At 40.6% G+C, this 24,611-nt stretch overlaps 1 long non-coding RNA gene across 3 annotated transcripts in view; it reads right to left on the bottom strand.

Moving 5' to 3' along the window:
- Positions 1-24,611, bottom strand: part of LOC309812543 — a 69,310-nt gene that overhangs the window by 36,541 nt on the left and 8,158 nt on the right. Inside the window, exon 1 of one of the 3 annotated variants that reach the window (XR_014295338.1) lies at positions 5,021-5,154. The exons of the other annotated variants lie outside the window; for them this stretch is intronic. This is a non-coding gene — a long non-coding RNA (uncharacterized lncRNA). Of the gene's footprint in view, positions 1-5,020; positions 5,155-24,611 lie in introns of those variants that run through there. 3 annotated transcript variants of the gene reach the window in all.

Genomic DNA, 24,611 nt, shown 5'->3' with positions numbered 1-24,611 from the left:
GGGAAACCGGGAGCCCAGAGCACTTGTGGCCACAGAGACCCTCACAGGCAGCCCTCGGGGTGGGCGGGGCCGGCTGCGGGCAGATGGGGACGAGGTGTGCTCCCGGGAGGCCACGGGCTGCAGGTGGCCCTCTGAGAGAAGCACCCCAGCTTGGACAGGAAGGTTAGAGGCGGGGGAGAGCACCCTAGGGCGCCCCCTCGGAGCAGTGGGTGTGGGAAGAGGGGCGGGGGCGGAGGGAACCCGCGATGGGAGGCGAGTGGGCTCTCAGCAGAGGCCAGCTTAGCCCGCGGGAGCTGCCTCTGAGCAGGGGGCGGGAGGGCAGTGCCGCCCTGTGGCTGCCGGGCTTCCCGGATTGCGGCTCTCCACACACGGGTCGCAGGGTCCTGTGACTCTGTATCCCCTCCCTCACCCCGCCCCCCTCGCGAGGCCGCGCCGCTGGGTGGCCTGTGTCGACGGGCAGAACCCCATCGCCCGCCCCTCTCAGACCCGCCTCTGCCCGCCTGCCCTGCCCTGCGCAGCTTGCGGCCCGGGGGCCTCGAATGTCCCCGTGCACGCAGCCAGCGGCCTCTGCTGTGCCTGCTGCTCCTGCTGGGTCTGTTGCTGTGACCGGTAACCCTCGTGCAGACCACGCTGGGCACCTCCAGCACCCCAAGTCCGCGGGAGCGCACGCGGGCCCTGATGCGGGACTTCCCGCTTGTGGAAGGGTGGCTGCAGTGTGTGCGGGCTGCTGGGGGCCGGTGGGGGCCTAGCCTGGCCCTGGGCAGGGGAGGAGGTCCGGAGCATGTAGCGCTAGTGGGGAGGCTCCCTCACACCACCCCTGGATGTCCTCTCCATCATCTATGGATGCCCTTCCCCTTCTCTGTCATCCCCTCCCTGGTGGGAAACCCTCAGCCCAGGCCTCAGCTGCTCCTAGTATAGTCTGTGTGACAGTGTGAGGTGGGGGACCCCCAGGCTGGCCCAGGCCAGGCAATGTGTCCTGCCCGATCCCAAGACCTAAGGAGCCCACCCATTTGCCTTGACCTCCCTCCAGCCACAACAACATGCCCCTGGTCCTGAGGCAGTTTTACCACAATGGGCTATAGCATGGTAATCTGCGCAATTTCAGCCATGGCTAGACCAGCTTGGACAGGCTGAAAGATGGTCTCGTGGGTGGCCAGGTACCAAAGGGACACACAAGGTGCCACCATGGCTGCTGGGGAATGTGGGGCAGTTTGGGGGCCACAGAGACCACAGGTTAGTCACATTGGAACGAAGTTACCATAGTGACCTAGAAAGTGCCATGCCATGGATGCTGGGCGCTACAGGGGTCACAGTGAGCCCACCTGACGGACTTCCAAGTACCACAGAAAAAGCAACGCATTACATGTGACTTCTGGGCACAGTAAGTGCTGTGCCAGCTGAGGAGGCTATGAGAAGCCCAAGGAGTTCCAAAGCCCAAACTAAGCCCTGGCCTTCCCTCAGTTCTGGTCAGCCTACGTCCCATGCCAGACCCACGAACGGGATGCTGTGCGCCTCACCCTGGAACAAATTGACCTCATCCGCCTCATGTGTGCCTCCTATTCTGAGCTGGAGCTTGTGACCTCAGTTAAAGGTAGACGGGGGACTTCCCTGGTAGTCTAGAGGTTAAGACTCCACGCTTCCACTGCAGGGGGGTCGGGTTTGATCCCCGGTGGGGGAACTAAGAGCCCTCATGCTGCGTGGCACGGCCAAAAAAAAAGGTAAACAGACGGGTGGTAGTGGGTGTTAGGGACTTCAGTAAGCTACCCCTGCCTCTGAAAATGATCATCTGACCTACGTGCCCCCAGCTCTCAACAATACCCGGAAGTTGGCTTGCCTCACTGGTGTGGAGGGCGGCCACTCACTGGACAGTAGCCTCTCCATCTTGCGTACCTTCTATGCGCTGGGTGTGCGCTACGTGACACTCACCCACACCTGCTACATGCCCTGGTGAGCACCTGAATATATTCAGGAAAAAACGCATTCGCCCTTTTTGGCCAACCAAACAAGCGGGCAATGCAAATCAACACTGCAAAGAAGTCTCACTAGGCATCGGTCAAAAGGGCCATGCTGAAAAAGTGTAAAAACCAGAAATGCAGGGCAAGTCAAGGAGAAAAGGGAGCTTTTTTACGCTGATGGGCGTGATATAAATTGCCAACGGCCACTCTCGAAAATTGTATGGTGTTTCCTAAAACATCTAAAAAACAGAGCTACAGAGCACAGGGCACTTCCACTCATGGGCTTATATTTTGAGAAAACCAAAAATCGACAGGACACAGGCACCCCAAATTTTAGGACTGCTGTGTTCACAAAATCCTCGACTCGGGTACACCTTAAGTATCTCATGAAAGAGAAAAATGGATAAACAAGTTGTAGTACTTATGTACAATGGAATATCACTCAGTCATGAAATCAATGTCCTAAGGCTAGTAGCAGCATAATGAGTGGATTTAGGTACGATGATTCTAAGAGAAATACGTCACACAGATAAAGAAACTTATCATAAGATATCAGTTATAGACGGAATGTAAAAATCGCTACATGAACTAAATTACAAAACAGAACAGAGTCACACATTTAGAAAACACACTTATGGCTGCTTAAGGGGAAAGGTGAGGTAGGGTGATGCATAAAACAATAGTTTGAAATTAGCACAGATACCGTTCCATCAACCAAATATGTAATAGAAAAGACCTACTCATTGCTCAGTGAACTGGACTCAACACACCTTATTCACCACAGAAGAATATATCCACGTAGTAAGAATCTTAAAAAGTATTTATTGATATTTCTCAGTAAGTGAATATAGTGGGTGTAAAGGGGCACAAACACAGCACTGAAAATCAGCTAAATCCCATTATAAATACAAATTACAAAAAAAAGCAAAGATAGTGAAAGAGAGAGAAATTCTTACAAAATTCATTCAGTGGCTGTGATGCAACCTGGATTGACCACATCTAGACCCACAGCTGGAAGAGACATAAGGCTGGACACTCTTGGGGGCGACCGGATTGGTGAGGTTGTGTGAGCAAATGCAGACCCTTTAAAGTAATACTGCGTGCTACCCATTCCATGGGTCAGAAATCTCCAGGTTCAAGGGAATCTTCCTACAGCTAAAACATGCATGGGAAACCCAGAGGATGGTACACCATATGATCGGGAAACGTTTCTAAAACGCACCTCATTTTTCATCTCGTGGTGCTCGGGTTCGCCATTCCAGCTGCTTTACCAACAAGCTCCCCACTTGGAGAATCAGCACCTTTAACCTCCTGTTTCGTACAGTTTGCAATTTGTCCAGAGGTTGAATGGGTAGAGGGGGAACCAATGAGAGATCAGCTCTAGGTGTTTGGACAGACACATGTCACTCTAATTTCCAATCAGGAAGAAGAATTAACCAAAGGATCTGCCTGCCCCCCGGAACCAGAATAGGGCCTGAAGCAGTCCTGCGGTTTGGAGGCCAGCTCCTAAAAAGGCGAGTTGAAAAATGGATCTCAGAGGCACTAAAATTCACAAACCTGCAGGATAATAAATGATAACTTTCGTACCTTATTGAGGTAAGGCAACAAAGAGGATTTGAAAACAAGGCAGAATTGCAGGAAACCGTTTTCAAGAGGTAGATTGGAGTCGCCTTTAAAGCACATGAAAAGCGGCAGAACTTCGACAATGATGCAGTTGGCCAAAAAGAGTGTACGTTTTTTTTTCCTGAATATATTCAGGAAAAAACGCGTAGGCCCTTTTTGGCCAACCAAGCAAGTGGGCAATGCAAATCAGCACTACAAAGAAGTCTCACTTCGCATCGTTCAAAAGGGGTTTTACCATGTTTGAAATTCCAATATTTTAGCCTGACACGTTTTTGGATTTTAGAAAAAAAAAATATTTTAAATGAGACAAAAAATCTTTTTTATGACCCAAAAAGACAGCAATAGTTTTATATTTTTATCTATTTCACTTGCACACAAAAGTCTCATGGGGTTATGTAAAGCAGTCCTGTTGGATGCTGTGCATGGTGCAAATATGGATTAAAGCTTTGGAATCTTAAGCTTCACTCACCTGAAACTTTTAAATTAGGATGCAAGCAATCCTTTCCAACATTTGAACAGAGAAAGACACTGTTTTTATTTTATTTGTCAGGTAATTAATCTGTCTTTTGCCCCAAGGAGAGAAACACCTGGCACTTCTATCAATGTGTTGTACAAAAATCTTTGAACACAGAGTGCAAGCAGAGGCTGATACAAGATGTGAAAGAAAAAAAAAAGAGAGAGAGAGACCCCTGTGGCATTTTCTCCTAACTTATTGCAATCTCCCATTTAAAATGTGGGAATAATCAATCTTCTGAGGAAAAAGGCCCAAGGAAGCTTTTTGCTTTTGTGGAATAATGCAATGCCTAAAGATTTGATGAGGCAAGAAGAATTAATGAGAATGACCATGAGAAATCAAGAAAAGTCAGATCCATGGATGAAGTGATGTTTACCTCTGTGAATCAATAAGAAGTAGGAGCAAATGAAAAGAGAGCTGAATACAACATTTTCTGAATAAATGTAACCTTGCAGCTGTCATAGACAAATTAATGCTCACTATGATACAACATATTTAATTCAGAAAGTTAACTTAAATTTAAAGCTTAACAATTAGATTTATTGAAGAAACAAAAACATATTTGTGGTTTAGAATATATAATGTGTTCTGCAACAGATAAGAAGATTACATAAATAAATAGAAATAAGACTAAATAGAGGAAAATAACAAATTAGATGTTATTAACATTAAAAACTGACACTCATCTAAAGAAAGAGGAGAGACAGAAAGAGAGAAGAACTTATATCAAGTATATATTTAAAACTCCTAAATAAGAAGTCTTCAGATGTTAAAAAAAAAAAAGTCTTCAATAAGAAGATAATGTAATAGCAAAGATGGGAAAAATATACCAAAAGATATTTCAAGAAAGAGAGTACAGAACGTTAAGTAAACATATCAAAAGATGCTTGGCTTCTTAGTAGTCAATTAAATGCAAAAAAAGTCATACCTGGAATTATCACTCACCAACCAGAAAGTTCAAATGAAAATGACAGGTATTATCAAGTTTGACAAGAATGTGTGTAATCCTTGAATCTCATTCACTGCTGCTGAGGATGAAAAATCATACAAATGTTTTGAAAATATTTAGAAATATCTAAAAAGATAAACAGATGAAAGCTATGAGTCAAAAATTTTACTACTACATGTATATTGAACAATAATTTATACACATACCACCAAAGCTCAAGTTCTAGTATGTATATACCAGTGCAATTCTCAATAGACCCAAACTGAAAATCACTCATATTGTAATACATTTGGGAAAAAATTAATTAATAGTTAAATATTTACACTATGGAATCCTATGCAACAGTGTCAGTGCATGACAACAACAACAGGCAACCATATAGGCATATTCATAAACAACATAAAATAAAAAAGCCCAATCCAAAAGTGATTTTACTGTGCCATTACATTTATATAAAATACAAAATACAGGTAAAGTGATCTTTTTGTTAGATACCAGAACAATATTAAACCTTAAGGGGAGTCACTAGAATTGGACAAGGGGAGCTCTGAGTATCTGGCAATTTTCTGTGTCTGTATCTAGAAGCTATGTATAGAGTGTATGCAGATTCTGAATTTTCTGAAATTTGTCATTTCCTTACAAACCATGCATATTTTTAGTTGTTTTTTATACATAACAAAAAGTAAAAATCATGCTTTTCAAGGTGGAAGTGAAAGGTATTAAATACTTGACACTGTGATTACTTCTTAAAAGTAAGGTGAAAATTTCAGATTAATAAATAAGACATACTTCTTCATATATCATCCTCAAAGAGGAGGGGTAGAAAGGAGTATTATTTTTTTTTATTTAATATAGAACAGTTAAGATAGAAAATAATGAAAACAGACTAGGTTTAAAAAAGAGCACACTGGACTTCCCTGGTAGCTCAGTGGGTAAGAATTTGCCTGCCAATGCAGGGGACAGGGGTTCAATCCCTGGTCTGGGAAGATCCCACAGGCTGTAGAGCAACTAAGCCCGTGTGCCATGACTACTTGGCCTGCGTTCTAGAACCTGCAAGCAACAACTACTGAGCCTGCGTGACACAACTACTGAAGTCCATGCACCTAGAGCCCATACTCCACAAGAAGAGAAACCACAGCAAGGAGGAACCCATGCATCACAATGATGAGTAGCCCCTGCTCGACACAACTAGAGAAACCCTGTGCAGCATCGAAGACCCAACACAACCATAAATAAATAAAATTAAGTATTGTGACTTGTGAGATGACTCACTCATGTGGCTGTAAGTAAGAGGCCTCAGCTCCTTGCCACATGAATCTCTCCTTAGGGCTGCTTGAGTGTCCTCATGACATGGCAGCTGGCTTACCACAGGAAGAGTGATCTAGCAGAAACCAAAGCAGAAGCTCCAATATCTTTTATACCTTTGGAAGCTGCACTTTGTCATTTCTGCAATGTCTTATTAGTTAAAACATCAGCCCTTTTCAACTGTGAGGAGGCACACAGGTGCATGATGACTGGGAGATAATTAGGGTATGATTAGGGCCTTCTTGGAGGCTGGCTACCAAGGTGGCTGACTCACCGAACACTGAATTTTGTTTTCTTCACTGACAGAGAGAAAATGGTGAGTGAATCTCATTGGTGTTCTTTGAGATGTACCAAAGCTAGCTCTTGCTCTCACCCCCAGCTGTGTGGCTGAGAGGGTCTTGGTGCTCCAGCCGGGTGTCACGCCTGTGCCTCTGAGTTGGGAGAGCAGAGTTCAGAATATTGGTCTACCAGAGACCTTGGGCACCTTGTAATATCAAAACGGCAAAAACCTCCCAGAGATATCCGTCTCAATGCTAAGACCCAGCTCCACTCAAAGACCAGTAAGATCCCGTGCTGGACATCCAATGCCAAACAACTAGCAAGACAGGAATGCAGGCCCACCAATTATCAGAGAGGCTGCCTAAAATCATAATAGGTCACAGACACCCCAAAACACAACACCGGATGCGGACCTGCCCAACAGAAAGACAAGATCCAGACAAACCCACCAGAACACAGGCACCAGTCCTCTCCACCAGAAAGCATACACAACCCACTGAACCAACCTTAGCCACTGGGGGCAGACACCAAAAACAACGGGAACTACGAATCTTCAGCCTGCGTAAAGGAGACCCCAAACACCGTCCACAAAGCCAAATGAGAAGACAGAGAAACACAGAGCAGATGAAGGAACAAGGTAAAAACCCACCAGACCAAACAAATGTAGAGGAAATAGGCAGTCTACCTGAAAGAGAATTCAGAGTAATGATACTAAATATGATCCCAAATCTTGGAACTGGAATGGAGAATATACAAGACATGTTTAACAAGGACCTAGAAGAACTAAAGAGCAAACAGACAATGATGAACAACACAGTAAATGGAATTAAAAATTTTCTAGAAGGAAACAATAGCAGAATAACTGAGGCAGAAGAATGGATAAATGACCTGGAAGATAAAATAGTGGAAATAACTACCACAGAGCAGAATAAAGAAAAAAGAATGAAAAGAATTGAGGACAATCTGAGACACCTCTGGGACAATGTTAAACACACCAACATTCGAATATAGGGATCACAGAAGTAGAAGAGAAAAAGAAAGAGAAAGAGAAAATATTTGAAGAGATTATAGTTGAAAACTTCCCTGATATGTGAAAGGAAATCGTTAATCAAGTCCAGGAAGTGCAGAGAGTCCCATACAAGATACACCCAAGGAGAAACATGCCAAAACATATATTAATCAAACTATCAAAAATTAAATGCAAAGAAATAATATTAAAAGCAGCAAGGGAAAAACAACAAAAAACATACAAGGGAATCCCCATAAGGTTAACAGCTGATCTTTCAGCAGAAACTCTGCAAGCCAGAAGGGACAGGCAGTACATATTTAAAGTGAAGAAAGGGGAGAAGCTACAACCAAGATTACTCTACCCAGCAAGGATCTCATTCAGATTCGACAGAGAAATTAAAACCTTTACAGACAAGCAAAATCTAAGAGAATGCAGCACCACCAAACCAGCTTTACAACAAATGCTAAAGGAACTTCTCTAGGCAGGAAACACAAGAGAAGAAAAAGATGTACAATAACAAACCCAAAACAATTAAGAAAATGGTAATAAGAACATACATATCAATAATTACCTTAAATGTAAATGGATTAAATGCTCCAACCAAAAGACATAGACTGGCTGAATGGATCTGAAAACACGACCGGTATATATGCGGTCTACAAGAGACCCACTTCAGACCTAGGGACACATACAGACTGAAAGTGAGGGGATGGAATAAAATATTCCATGCAAATGGAAATCAGAAGAAAGCTAGAGTAGCAATTTTCATATCAGAAAAAAGAGACTTTAAAATAAAGACTATTACAGGAGACAAAGAAGGACACTACATAATCATCAAGGGATCAACCTAAGAAGAAGACATAACAATTGTACATATTTATGCACCCAATATAGGAGCACCTCCATACATAAGGAAAAGGCTAACAGCCATAAAAGGGGAAATCGAAGGTAACACAATCGTAGTAGGGGACTTTAACACCCCTCTTTCACCAATGAACAGATCATCCAAAATGAAAATAAATAAGGAAACACAAGCTTTAAATGATACATTAAACAAGATGGACTTAATTGATATTTATAGGACATTCCATCCAAACACAACAGAATACACTCTTTCTCAAGTGTTTGAGGAACATTCTTCAGGATAGATCATATCTTGGGTCACAAATCAAGCATTGGTAAATTTAAGAAAATTGAAATTGTATCATGTATCTTTTCCAACAACGCTATCAGAATAGATATCAATTACAGGAAAAAATCTGTAAAAGAATACAACCACATGGACGGTAAACAATACACTACTTTATAACCAAGAGATCACTGAAGAAATCAAAGAGGAAATTAAAAAATACCTAGAAACAAATGGCAATGAAAACATGATGACCCCAAACCTATGGGATGCAGCAAAAGCAGTTCTAAGAGGGAAGTTTATAGCAATACAATCCTGCCTCAAGAAACAAGAAACATCTCAAATAAACAAGCTAAACTTACACCTAAAGCAATTAGAGAAAGAAAGAAAAAAAAAAACCCAAAGTCAGCAGAGGAAAGAAATCATAACGGTCAGATCAGAAATAAATGAAAAAGAAATGAAGGAAACAATAGCAAAGATAAAAAAAACTAAAAGCTGATTCTTTGAGAAGATAAACAAAAGTGATAAAACCATTAGCCAGAGTCATCAAGAAAAAAAGGGAGAAGACTCAAATCAATAAAATTACAAATGAAAAAGGAGAAGTAACAACTGACACTGCAGAAATACAAAGGATTATGAGAGGTTACTGCAAGCAACTATATGCCAGTAAAACGGACAACCTGGAAGAAATGGACAAATTCTTAGAAAAGCACAAACTTCCAAGACTGAACCAGGAAGAAATAGAAACTATAAACAAACCAATCCGAAGCACTGAAATTGAGACTGTCATTAAAATCTTCCAACAAACAAAAGCCCAGGACCAGATGGCTTCAAAGGCAAATTCTATCAAATATTTAGAGAAGAGTTAACACCTAGCCTTCTCAAACTCTTCCAAAATATAGCAGAGGGAGGAACACTCCCAAACTTATTCTATGAGACCACCATCTCCCTGATACCAAAACCAGACAAAGATGTCACAAATAATGAAAACTACAGGCCAATATTACTGATGAACATACATGCAAAAATTCTCAGCAAAATACTAGCAAAAAGAATCCAACAGCACATTAAAAGGATCATACACCATAATCAAGCTGGGTTTATCCCAGTGATGCAAGGATTCTTCAATACATGCAAATCAATGTGATACACCATATTAAAAAACCTGAAGGATAAAAACCATATGATTATCTCAATACATGCAGAAAATGCTTTCGACAATATTAAACAGCCATTTATGATAAACCTCTAGAAACTAGGCATAGAGGGAACTTTCCTCAACATAGTAAAGGCCATATATGACAAACCCACAGTCATCATTGTTCTCAATGGTGAAAAAGTGAAACCATTTCCACTAAGATCAGGAACAAGACAACGTTGCCCACTCTCACCACTATTATTCAACACACTTTTGGAATTTTTACCTACAACAATCAGATAAGAAAAAGAAATAAAAGGAATCCAACTCGGAAAAGAAGAAGTTAAGCTGTCACTGTTTGCCACTAGATGACATGATACTATATATAGAGAATCCTAAAGGTGCTACCAGAAACCTACTAGAGTTAATCAATGAAGTTTGTAAGGCTGCAGGATACAAAATTAATGTACAGATATCCCTTTCATTCCCATACACTAAAGATGAAAAGTCTGAAAGAGAAATTAAGGAAACACTCCCATTTACCCATGCAACAAAAGGAATAAAATACCTAGGAATAAACCTACCTAAGGAGACAAAAGACTTTTACTCAGAAAACTATAAGACACTGATGAAATAAATCAAAGATGACACAAACAGGTGGAGAGATATACCATGTTCTTGGATTGGAAGAATCAACACTGTGAAATGACTATACTACACAAAGCAATCTACAGATTCAATGCAATCCCTATCAAAATACCAATGGCATTTTTCAGAAAACTACAACAAAATATTTCCCAATTTGTATGGAAACACAAAAGACCCCGAACAGACAAAGCAATCTTGAGAAGAAAAACAGAGCTGGAGTAATCAGAATCCCTGACTTCAGACTATACTACAAAGTAATCAACACAGTATGGTACTGGCACAAAGACAGAAATATATATCAATGGAACAGGAGAGAAAGCCCAGAGATAAACCCAGACACATATGGTCACCTTATTTTTGATAAAGGAGGCAAGAATATAGAATGGAGAAATCACGGCCTCTTCAATAAGTGGTGCTGGGAAAACTGGACAGCTACAGGTAAAAGAATTAAATTAAAAGACTCCCTAACACCATACACAAAAATAAACTCAAAATAGATAAAAGACTTAATGTAAAGCCAGACACTATAAAATTCTTAAGGAAAACATAGGCAGAACACTCTATGACATCAATCACAGCAAGATCCTTTTTGACCCACCTCCTAGAGAAATGGAAATAAAAATAAAAATAAAAACATGGGACCTAATGAGACTTAAAAGCTTTTGCACAGCAAAGGAAAACGTAAACAAGATGAAAAGACAACCTCCAAAATGGGAGAAAATCTTTGCCAATGAAGCAACTGACAAAGGATTAATCTCCAAACTTTACAAGCACCCCCTGCAGCTCAATATCAAAGAAACAAACAAGCCAGTCCATAAATGGGCAGAAGACCTATTAGACATTTCTCCAAAGAAGATATACAGATTGCCAGGAAACACATGAAAGAATGCTCAACATCACTGATCATTAGAGAATTGCAAATCAAAATTACAATGAGGTATCATCCCACACAGGTAAGAATGGCCATCAATCAAAAAATCTACAAACAGGGCCTCCCTGGTGGCGCAGTGGTTGAGAGTCCGCCTGCCGATGCAGGGGATACGGGTTCGTGCCCCGGTCCGGGAGGATCCCATATGCCGCGGAGCGGCTGGGCCCGTGAGCCATGGCCGCTGAGCCTGCGCATCTGGAGCCTGTGCTCCGCAACGGGAGAGGCCACAACAGTGAGAGGCCCACATACCGCAAAAAAAAAAAAAAAAAAAAAAAAAATCTACAAACAATAAATGCTGCAGAGGTGTGGAGAAAAGGGAACCCTCTTGCACCGTTGGTGGGAATGTAAATTGATACACAGACACTATGGAGAACAGTATGGAAGTTCCTTAAAAAACTAAAAATAGAGCTACCATATGACACAGCAATCCCACTACTGGGCATATACCTGGAGAAAACCATAATTCAAAAAGAATCATGTTCCGCAATGTTCATTGCAACTCTATTTGCAATAGCCAGGACATGGAAGCAACCTAAGTGTCCATCAACTGATGAATGGATAAAAAAGATTTTGCACATCTTCAATATAAAATGGAATATTATCAGCCATAAAAATAAATGAAATTGAGTTATTTATAGTGAGGCGGATGGACCTAGAGTCTGTCATACAGAGTGAAGTAAGTCAGAAAGACAAAAACAAATACTGTATGCTAACACATATATATGGAATCTAAAAAAAGAAAAAAATGGTTGGGAAGAAACTACGGGCAGGACAGGAATACAGACGCAGACGTAGAGAATGGACTTGAGGACATGGGGAGGGGGAAGGGTAAGCCGGGACAAAGTGAGAGAGTGGCATTAACTTATATATACTACCAAATGTAAAATAGATAGCTAGTAGGAAACAGCTGCATAGCATGGGGAGATCAGCTCAGTGCTTTGTGACCACTTAGAGGGGTGGGAAACGGAGGGTGGGAGGGAGATGCAAGAGGGAGGAGAAATCGGGATATATTTATATGTATAGCTGATTCACTTTGTTATACAGCAGAAACTAACACACCATTGTAAAGCAATTATAGTCCAATAAAGATGCTAAAAATAAATAAATAAATAAATAATTTGTACCTCCCCCAAATTAAGTCTTTTTAAAAATAAATAAATAGGGCTTCCCTGGTGGCGCAGTGGTTGAGAGTCCGCCTGCCGATGCAGGGGACGTGGGTTCGTGCCCCGGTCTGGAGCCTGTGCTCCGCAACGGGAGAGGCCACAACAGTGAGAAGCCCGCGTACCGCAATAAATAAATAAATAAATAAATAAATAAATAAATAAATAAGGGTACTCAATAACATGGTAACTCTAAACCTAAGTATTTTCAATACTACAGCAAAGGTAAATGGATTAATGTCTCCTATTAAACTGTAATTTTTTATATTATGTGCAACTAAAATTTTTTCCCAATATACAGGTAAAATAAAATAATTACTTTAGAAAGGTGAAAACATTCCATGTATTTAAAAACAGTAAAACGATAAGCATATGATATGCATCTTAGATAAAGTAGTGTTTAATTTCAGAACAATTTGTCATTATTGTAACTAGTACTATTATCCCAATTTCTTAAAAATATTTCAATACTTTTTCTATTTGAAAAAATACTTTAATATTTTTTTCTTTGCTCTTTTGTGGTCTAATACCTGGTAAGTATTTAGCTGCTAACATAACTTAAAAATATATGTTGTTTTTTACAGCCAAACAGAACGGAATCAAGAAGAAATAGATAACTTGAACAGACTGATCACTACAAGCAAAATAGAAACTGTAATTTACAAAAACTCCCTACCAACAAAAATCCAGGATCAGATGGTTTCACAGGCAAATTCTACCAAATATACAAAGCAAAACTTACAGATTCTTCTCAAGCTCTTCGAAAAGATTGAAGATTAAGGAATACATCCAATGACATTCTATGAAGCCACCATCACCCTGATATCAAAACCAGATGGGGGGGGGACTTCCCTGCTGGCACAGTGGTTAAGAATCCATCTGCCAATGCAGGGGACATAGTTTCAAGCCCTGGTCCGGGAAGATCTCACATGCCGTGGAGCAACTAAGCCTGTGTGCCACAACTACTGAGCCTGTGATCTACAGCCCACGAGCCATAACTACTGAGCCTGATAGCCACAACTACTGAAGCCCACGCACCTAGAGCCCATGCTCTGCAAAAAAAGAAGCCAGTGCAGTGAATAGCCCGCACACCACAACGAAGAGTAACCCATACTTGCCACAACTAGAGAGAGCCCGTTCACAACAACAAACACCCAATGCATCCAAAAATAAATAAAGAAATTTACTGAAAAATAAAAAAACACAGATGGGGACTTTTCTGGTGGTCCTGCAGTTAAGATTTTGCCTTCCAGTGCAGGGGGTGTGGGTTCAATGCCTAGTGGTGGAGCTAAGATCCCACATGCCTCACAAATAAGAAACCAAAACATAAAACAGAAGCAATACTGTAACAAATTCAATAAAGACTTAAAAAAAAACAACACAGAGAAAGACACTAGCAAAAAAGAAAATTGCAGGCCAATATCTCTGATAAATATGGATGCAAAAATTCTCAACTGAATATTAGAAAACCGAATCTGACAGCACATAAGAGGATCATACACCATGATCGTATTTGATTCACCCCTGTGTCACAAAGTTGTTTCAACATATGCCAATCAATCAACATGATACACTCCATCAACAAAGGAAAAACACAAAAAAATGATCATCTCAATAGATGCCGAAAAAGCATTTGAGAAACTTCAACATACATTCATGATAAAAACGCTTACCAAAATGGGTATAAAGGAAACATATCTCAACATAATAAAAGCTATTTATGACAAACCCACAGCCAATATAATATTCAATGCTCATGACAAAATATCAAAGAAGCACGGAAAAGTGATGGAGGAGATGGAGAAACTTCTCAGTGTGCAGGTGCAGGATCAACATCAGCGGTAAATCCTGCTCAGCTTATGGTGATTCAAGAGAAAGCTAAAAGCCTTTAAGAAGACTTGAAGAAGAAACACGGGAAAGAATCAGAGGGCATATTTTTTAATGCCAGCCATGGCTGTTTTCATCGGTTCAAGAGTAGAGCCAACCTCAACAAGGTAAAAGTAAGTGGAGAGGCAGCAGGTGCAGATAGGGTAGCTGTCCAGGAACTTCCTGAAACACTTTGAGAAATTATTGATAATGGTGTGCATTTACCCAACCAGGTGTTTAATGTGGATGAGACACAACTGTACTGGAAGAGGATGCCAGACCGAAGTTACATCAGTAAGAAGGAAAAGTTGATGCCGGGCTGTAAAGCAGCAACAGATAGGCTAACTGTTGTTTGGTGGAAATTCTTCCAGTGATATGAAGCTGAAGCCTCTCTTAGTTTATCATTCAGAGAACCCAAGAACCCTTAAAAACATAGCCAATGACTCTCTTCCTATTGTGTGGAAGTGTAACCCCAAATCCTGGATTACACAGGCCACATTCCAGGACTGGTTTTGCCAACACTTTATCCCAGATGTAGAGAAATATTGCTCGGAGAAGGACGTCCCAGAAAAACATTCTTTTGCTGCTTGACAATGCTCTGGGCCACGCCCCTTTCATGGATGACTTTTCCCAACGTCAAAGTAGTGCATCTGTCACCGAATACTGCATTGCTCATCCATCCTATGGACCAGGAAGTTATAGCGACTTTCAAGAAATATTATTTATGTCACACTTTTTGTCAGGCAGTAAAGGTAAGTGAGAAATCAGGAAGAACCTAGGGACAATTTTGGAAGGACTATAACATCTACAAGGCCATAAAAAACATTGACTTTGCATGGTGTGAGTGTATGTTGGTCACCATGAATGGGGTTTGGAAGAACCTTTGCCCACAGTTTGTTCATGATGTTTGTGGACTTGAGAAGGCAGATCAGAAGTCTGAAGAGGTCTTCAGCAACGTAGTGACCCTCAGCGAGAAGCTGGAGCTAGATCTGCAAGAGGACGATTTCACTGAACTCCTTGCTGTGCAACATGAGGAGCTTACTGATGGAATTGGAGGCGCAGAGAAAGGATGAAGAGGGACAGGAGGAAGAAGAAGTAACTGAAGAACTGAAGAGATTCATGACACAGAAAATGCCAAGGGAATCTTCTAAATTGGAGGAGGCACTGTTAGTTTTTGAGGCACAAGGCTCGAACCTACAATGGTATCCAAAGGTGGCAGCAGCCATTCAGAACGCAAACCAGTGCTACCATGTCATCATCTATGATAAGAAACGAGCTACGACCCAGACATCAATGGATCATTTTTTCAAGAGGGTAGATAGAATTAAATCCAGCAAGGAACCAGAACCTGTGCCATCAATGTCAGGTATGAGTGAAATTGGAGCTTGCCCCCTGTCTCCCACTGCTGATAATCCTTCACCTCTACCATCTCCCACCTCCTCTCCCTTCTCCGATCAGTAACTCTTCTCGCCTGTTCCCTAGATGCCAGCCCCAGTATCCCAGCTGTTGTACTGTATTACTGTACTTTTCAAGTTACTGTACTGTAAGACTAAAAATGTCTTCTTTGTTTTTGTGTTTGCTTCTTATGTATTGTTTCTGTGAAAAGTATTATAAACCTATTACGGTACAATACCGTATAGCCGACTGTGTAACCTGGGTACCTCGGCTAACTTTGTTGGACTTACAAACAAATTGGACTTACAAACGCACTCTTGGAACAGAACTTGTTCATACGTAGCGGACTTACAGTAAAAGCAAAAAAGAAACAGGGACTAATCAAACTTATAAGCTTTTGCACAGCAAAGGAAACCATAATCAAAATGAAAATACAACCTATGGGCTGGGAGAAAATATTAGCAAATGATGAGACTGACAACGGCTTAATTTACAAACTATACAAACAGCTCCTACAACTCAATAACAATAGAACAAATAACTCAATGGAAAAATGGGTAGAAGACCTAAATAAACATTTCTCTAAAGAAGACATACAGATAGCCAATAGGCACATGAAAAGATGCTCATCATCACTAATTATTAGAGAAATGCAAATCCAAATTACAATGAGGTATCACTTCACACAGATCAGAATGGCCATCATTAAAAAAAATCTACAATTAACAAATGCTGGATGGGGTATGGAGAAAAGGGAACCCTTCATCACTGTTGGTGGCCATGTAAGTTGGTGCAGCCACTATGGAAAACAGTATGGAGGTTCCGCAAAAAAACTATAAAGAGAGTTGCCATATGATCTAGCAATCCCACTTCTGGACATATATCTAGACAAAATTATAATTCAAAAAAATATATAAAACCCTATGTTCATAGACGCACTATTTATAATAGCCAAGACATGGAAACAACCTAAATGTTCATTAAAAAATGAATGTATAAAGAAAGTGTGGTATACGTATACAATAGATATTACTCAGACATAAAAAAGAATGAAATAATGCCATTTGCAGCAACATGGATGGACATAGAGATAATGATACTAACTGAGGCAAGTCATAAAGGGAAAGACAAATACCATATAATATCACTTACATGTGGAATCGAAAACAGGACACAAATGAACATGTCAGCAAAACAGAAACAAACACACAGATATAGAAAACAGAGTTGTGGTTGCCAAGGAGAGAGTGATGGAAAGATTGGGAGTTTTGGAATAGCAGAAGCAAACTATTCTACATAGGATGGACAAGCCACAAAGACCTCCTGTACAGCAGGAGAAACTATATTCAGTATCCTGTGATAAATCATAATGGAAAAGAATATATATATATATATATATATATATATATATATATGACTGAATCACTTTGCTGCACAGCAGAAATTAATACAATAATGTATAAAGGCTGCAGAGGGTGTGGAGAAAAGGGAACCCTCCTGCACTGTTGGTGGGAATGTAAACTGATACAGCCACTATGGAGAACAATATGGAGGTTCCTTAAAAGCTAAAAATAGAACTACCATATGACCCAGCAATCCCACTACTGAGCATATACCCGGAGAAAACCATAATTCAAAAAGATACATGTATCACAATATTCACTGTAGCACTACTTACAAGAGCCAGGACATAGAACCAACCTAAATGTCCATCGACAGATGAATACAGAAAGAAGATATGGCCTATATATATAATGGAGTATTACTCAGCCATAAAAAGGAATAAAATTGAGTTATTTGTAGTGAGGTGGTTGGACCTAGAGTCTGTCATACAGAGTGAAGTACGTCAGAAAGAGAAAAACAAATACTGTATGTGAACACATATATATGGAATTCAGAAAAATGGTACTGACGAACCTAGTGACAGGGCAGGAATAAAGACACAGATGTAGAGAACGGACTTCAGGACACAGGGCTGAAGGGGACACAGGGACGTAGTGAGAGAGTAGCACTGACATATATACACGACCAAATGTAAAAGAGCGAGTGGTAAGCTGCCGCATAGCACAGGGAGATCAGCTCGGTGCTTTATGTCCCCCACAGGGGTGGGATAGGGAGTCTGGGAGGGAGCCTCAAGACGGGGGGATATGGGGATATATGTATACATACAGGTGATTCACTTTGTTGTAAAGCAGAAACTAATACAGTGTTACAAAGCAATTATACTCTAATAAACATGTATTTTAAAATACCACAACGTTGTAAATCAACTACACTAGAAAATATTTCTTAAGTGAAAAAGATTTTTTGAATGTATGTTTTATTGTGTGTGTGTACCACAGGTTCAATATATATGAATTATGTCAAATTGATTACATTGTTTTTCAAAATAAAGAATTTTTGATATTCTACATCAGCTGCATAATATAAATGCAGAAAAACTATATTATTTTTTTCTAAAGTTCAGAAATACCCATTTTGCTCATTCGGTATACTATAAACCACTAACTGTTAAAAAGGGATTCATGACCTCTTTCTTCCAAAGAAATATTTCTGCACTCACACAAGTTTAATAGAATGTTCCACCATGAACTGGCTTCCTACCTTAGAGACACGAGATTTGCATCCTGAAATCTCTTTCTTGCAAAAATGTCCAATTAGCATCCTAGCATTACAGAAAAGAAATGCTTTTTGCCAGATCTCAAATTACATACAACTTTATCACGACATCACGTATGTTTTTTTTCCACACACACAGACTGCATTTTATTTTTACAAGAGAAAAATCAACTGACACCAAACATTGTAAATGGATGACCACAGCAAAAGCAACAATGATTGTAATTACCAAACATGAAACACACTCATACTATTGTCATAATATTGACATTCATTCCAGGAATCCTCCAAAACTCCTTTATTTTGCAGTGAAAGACACCATGGTTTTTTTTGTTTTTTTTTGCAGTACGCGGGCCTATCAGTGTTGTGGGCTCTCCCATTATGGAGCATAGGCTCCGGACGTGCAGGCTCAGCGGCCATGGCTCACGGGCCTAGCCGCTTCGTGGCATGTGGGATCTTCCCGGACCGGGGCACGAACCCGTGTCCCCTGCATCGGCAGGCGGACTCTCAACCACTGCACCACCAGGGAAGCCTGATATCATATATATTTAAATTATCAGCACTCACCTGAGATCTTCAAAAATCAACAAAAACATAATTTTGTGCTCTCTTTCATTTATTCTGGTTCTAAGTGGTCATTTCTAAACGAAAGTATTTAAGTATGTTAGCGTCATCTTATAACATCATATTTCAAATGACTACCGTCTCTCCAAAGATGCAATATGAGGAACTCATAAGTAGGCTCTCCAAAGTTTTACTCTTTGAATCTGTATTACACTTCTGCTGAACTTCACACTGTTCATTATTCTCTGAGAATATTCTTTTTCTTGTATGCCCATCTCACATGCTCTTTCATTTCATGAAGTTTTTTCCTACAATTTTATGCCTAGTTTTTTTCTGAGAAAATGCATTATTCCGGATTGATAATTATAGACACAAAAACTTCTATATAATTCCCTGAGAGTTTCAAAAACTCCTTCTTCTTTTTTTTTTAAATACCTAGATTCTGAAGCTCTCCACAAAGCATTACTAAAATTGCATTTACATAGTATCTACATATTAATCACACATTAATGCATTTACAATTGTATTATGCTTTATTGCTAATTTTGGAGCATAAACGTAGCTGTCTTATTTACCACCCTCTTGGAAATCACTTTAATATTTGCACTTAGGACTTGAAAGAGAATGGATAAATAAAAACCTGAAGAATATGCAAATACAATTTATATATTTCTCATAAAATTAGGTGATTATCTAACCTTTATCCAGAAAAAAGAAGAGCCCACATACTCTGCAGTCATGATACTCGAGAATGTGTGGTCTTCCAGCAGGAAAACATGCAGTAATCCACGTGGCAGAGTTTACCTGTGACCAGCTGGGGTTAGTGTCCTATGCATTCCTTACATGCAACATATCAGGAGTGGCCAAAGTGAATTTGTCAGTTGTGGCAATAAGTATAATGAAGATTTGTAGCAGGTCATGCTCATATATGCAGCACAGGTACAATCAACATTTTGCTCAATTCTGGTAGATCTAAATCTGTATCTGTTACCTTGTCTTTAACGAGGAAATGTCAGAACTGACTTACCAAAAAAAAAGTGTTTTGTTTGTTTGTTTGTTTTAATTACAGTCACGGTGAGTAAGACATAGCTCAGAACAACTAATGTGACTTAGTGATTCTCTCATCAGGAAATGCAGTTTCTACTTCCCTGTTTATTCTCCACATCTTGTAGTAAGTTAAGTTTCAGTGAAAGATGAATCTACAGGGTGAAAAGAAAAGAAAACTTACATGTGTTGATAAGATCATTCTGACAGGTTTTACCACGTATGTCAGTGTTTCTGGTGATGGACACAAGCTAGAGCTCCCTACTCTGACATTTTCACTGATGTCATTCCCCTTGATCCTCAATTTGAAAGTGGATAAAAATGTTTTCTATGTTTTCTTCTTTAAGAAATTAAATAAAGAATGCTGTCTAGACATGATCCTCTAATGACTTTCAGTCAGTGGTCATCAAGAGAAGAAAAGCACAGAATCTCATCCCCACAGAAGGGTGACATTCAGTCAGGTAAGAAAATTCTCCCCAAAATCAGAGCTTCATCTTTAACATTCAATCAAAGGCTTTCACAGGTGCTTCATACTCTGCACTCAGCCTTACCATATGGGATTGGCTCTGAGAATCTCACACCAGATGACTGACAAACATGTCATAGTACAGTGATCTGGGACCAGATCCTGCCTCTCTTAATGATCTCCCGCAGGGACATTGCAATATTCTAGGATATTTCCTGGAGCCCTCTACTCTATACAGGTACACTTCCAAGTAGAAACAGAAGCTTTGATTCTCACTGGGACCCCTGCTCTGTCCAACCAACCTCTCTAGAAATATGATGTTCTAATCTCTCCTGATTAGAACATTGCACGGTCTCTCACTGTGCTAATTTAGTAAAGGTAAAAGAGAAACAAGAAAGAGCAAACTATGCAGGGAGCAATATATAAGATTCCTTTACTTAATGTATTTATCTGATATACACAAATATTGAGAAGTATAGATTCATTTCATAATGGTCAAGAAAAGAGGAGGAGGAACCTCCATGCCAACAGTATATATAAATTGGAATCAATCCTGCATAAGCTCCAGCTAAAGCTTAGCTACGAGGTACTAACTCTTCTCATAAAGAAGCAATAGTTCTCCATCATTTGAAGCACACTGAGGACTCAGACAGCTGGACGCTGAGGGTGTAGTCTCCTCACTCGAATTCTGTACCTGCATCACAGAGCAATGAAATATTCCCAAAGAATTATTAAGGATGAGGTGGGGAGCCGAAATAAAAAAGATGAAACCACAGTCTGCCCTACCATCCATTCTGCTGGACATTACCACCATCTTGGCCCAGTATGACCTTCCCACTTTTCTCTGGGCCTCCCTACTTCCCACCTCCATCCTCTCATTATATCTTACCTACACTTGGAAACGACTCTAGTTTTTCCACTGATCTTCATCAACAAGCAATCGAAATAGCAACTGTGTATATAACTCCTTAGAAACCTCAGGTATGACTCATTTGAACGGATCCTGGGTCACACCTACCTCCTGATCTTGGAGAGTCTCCCAGAGAGTCCAGAGGCAACTACAGCACAGCCTCAGGGACATAGACACTGGCAGCAGCCACTTGGGGGAGCTCCTTCTACCTCGTGGCCACTGGTACCAGCAAGCATAATTTCAGAGTCCTCCCTCTATCTTTTTAGCCTCAGGGTCTAGCCCTACCCATTTCCACCAGACTATAGACACAAGTACTAGGATGCTGAAGGCCAAGCAACTAACTGAGCAGGGGCATAGCCCCATCCACCAGCAAACATGCTGCTTTCAGACCCTCTCAATGCACAGCTGCCGCTGGACATGGGCCCAGCAACCAAAAGCCCCAGGACCAGCCTCCACACCTAAGTGGAGAGGCACCAGCCCCAGAGTCCTTGGCCCCTCTGACAAGTGAGCCTGCTCTGGCCTTGGAATCAGTCTCACCGTCGGCAGGTGATTACTGCACAGGGACTGGATGGAGCTTGGACCTACCCAACAGCAAATCTGCTCTAGCAGTGGGATCAGCCTCATACACCAACAGGCACACACCAGCTCCAGGAATACCACAGCCCAGCAGCCTGTGTGACCAGAACACTCACTTGCAGGCCAGAAGCAGCCATGGACTCACTTGGGTCTTGACCCTGCCCATCAGAATGACAGCACAAGATTAGGGATACCCCAGACCCTGCAGATAGCTGTGTCAGGAACAGTGATCCAACACCAACTCTGAGACTCCTGGGCCCTGCAGTCAGAACTCAGGACCTGTGTCTTCCTCCCAGTAGCCAGCATCACCGCAGTGACTGGGCACTAGCCCTGATATCACCTGGACTGCAATTCTACCCATAAGTGAACCACCACTAGATTTGGTGTCCCACAGAGTCGTGCAGGCAACTGCCTTATGATTTAGCCTCACCAAGCAGCACAGACAGCCTCCATACAAGGCAGAGTCTGTCAAACAAGTAGTCTGGGGGCAGCCAAGCCTACCAGACCACCCACAGTAGTCAGCCCACCACAATAGAAGAGCCCAAGTAGCCAACATAGGGGGTACACCTAGAACATATAGTTCTAGTGACCAGGGGACAGTGGGCTTCTGGGACACATAGGACCTCTCCTACAAAAGGCCACTTCTAGAAGGTCAGGAAATGTAACGAACATACTACATACATAGCAATAAAAACAGCAAGTTAAGAAAAATGAGGTGACACTGAAACACGATCCAAATGAAGGAACAAGATAAGAACTCAGAAGAAGATCTAAGTGAAGTGGAGGTAACCAATCTCCTCAAAAAATAGTTCAAGGTAATGACTATAAAGATGATCAAAGAACTCAGGAGAAGAATGGACGACCAGAGCAAGAAGGTAGAATTTTTTAAAAAAGAGTTAGAGCATTAAAGAACAACAAAACAGAGATGAGGAATACAATAACTGAAATGAAAAGTACACTAAAAGGAAACTACTGTAGACTAAATGATACAGAGGAATGAATCAGAAAACTGAAGGACAGAGTACTGGCAATCACTGAAGATGAACTGTAAAACAATAGATTAAAATGAAATGAAGAAAGTTGAACAGACATGTGAAACATCAAGTGTACTAATATTTGCATTATACTGGTCCCAGAAGCAAAAAGGAAAGAGAAAGCAGTGTAGAGCATACCTGAAGACATAAGAGCTGAAAACTTCCATAACCTGGGAAAGAAAACAGACATCCAAGTCCAGTAAACACAGTAAGGCCAAAACAGGATCAACCCAAAGAGGACCACACCAAGACTCATTGTAATTAAAATGGCAAAAAAAATAAAGATAAAAAGACACTATTAAAAGGAGCAAAGGAAAAGCAACAAGTTACAAACATGGAACTTGCATTAAGTTCTCAGCTGACTTTTCAGGATAACCTCTGCATGCCAGAAGGGAGTGGCATGGTATATTTAAAGTCATGAAAGGGAAAAGCCTATAACCAAAAATACTCTACCCAGCAAGGCTCTCCTTCAGATTTGATGGTGAGATCTAAAGTTTTACAGAGAAGCAAAACTAAAAGAGCACAGCATCGCCAAAACAGCTTTATGAGAAATCTTAAAGGGGCTTTTCTCAGTGAAAAAGAAAAGGCCATGACTGAAACATAAAAATTAGGAAAGGAAACTTACTAACGGAAAAACCTCATTGGATAAGGCAAATATTCAACAAAGGCAGTAAATCAACCACGTACACAGCTAATAGGAAGGATGAAAGAAAACAGTAATAAAATCATCTTTATTCACAATAAGAAGTTAAGGGACACACAAAACAAGTAGATGTAAAATATAAGGTCAAATTCAGTAACTGTGGGGGAGCAGAGTAACAATGCAGGGTTGTTAGTGTCCACGTGAAACTAAGAGCTCAGCAACTGAAATAATCACACACACACACACACACACACACACACACCTGAAAGAAATCCAAACATCATATTAAAGATAGTCCTCACATCACAGATGAATAAAAGGGGAAGAAAGGAACAGTGAAGAAATTAAAGAGGGATTCTAAAAATACCCAAGAGAAATGAAAATGAACACACAGTGATCCAAAATCGATGGGACACAGCCAACGCAGTTCACAGGGGGAAGTTATAGTGATACAAGCTTATTCTTAGGAAACAAGAAAAATATCAAATAAACAACCTAACATTACACCTGAAGGAATTAGAAAAAGAAGAAAAAAACAAAACTCAAAGCTGTCAGAAAGAAAAAAATTAAGAAAACAATACCATATGCAATCACACTAAAAATAATAAGATACCTAAGAACAAACACACCTAAGCAGGTAAAAGACATGTACTCAGAAATGTATCAGCCATTGGTGAAAGAAGTTGAAGGCAACAGAAAAAGATGAGAAAATATAGCAGGTGCATGGACTGGAAGAATTAATACTGTTAAAATAACCATACTGCCAAAGACAATCTACAGATTTAATGCAATCCCTATCAGAATACCAAAGCATTTTCATAGAACTTGAAAAAGTAATTTTAAAATTTGTATAGAAA

This window comes from Mesoplodon mirus, assembly GCF_964341445.2.
Source record: "Mesoplodon mirus genome assembly, chromosome: 11".
Lineage (NCBI taxonomy): Eukaryota > Metazoa > Chordata > Mammalia > Artiodactyla > Ziphiidae > Mesoplodon > Mesoplodon mirus.
Note: the sequence above shows the minus strand (reverse complement) of the source record. Positions and strands in the feature narration are given on the sequence as shown.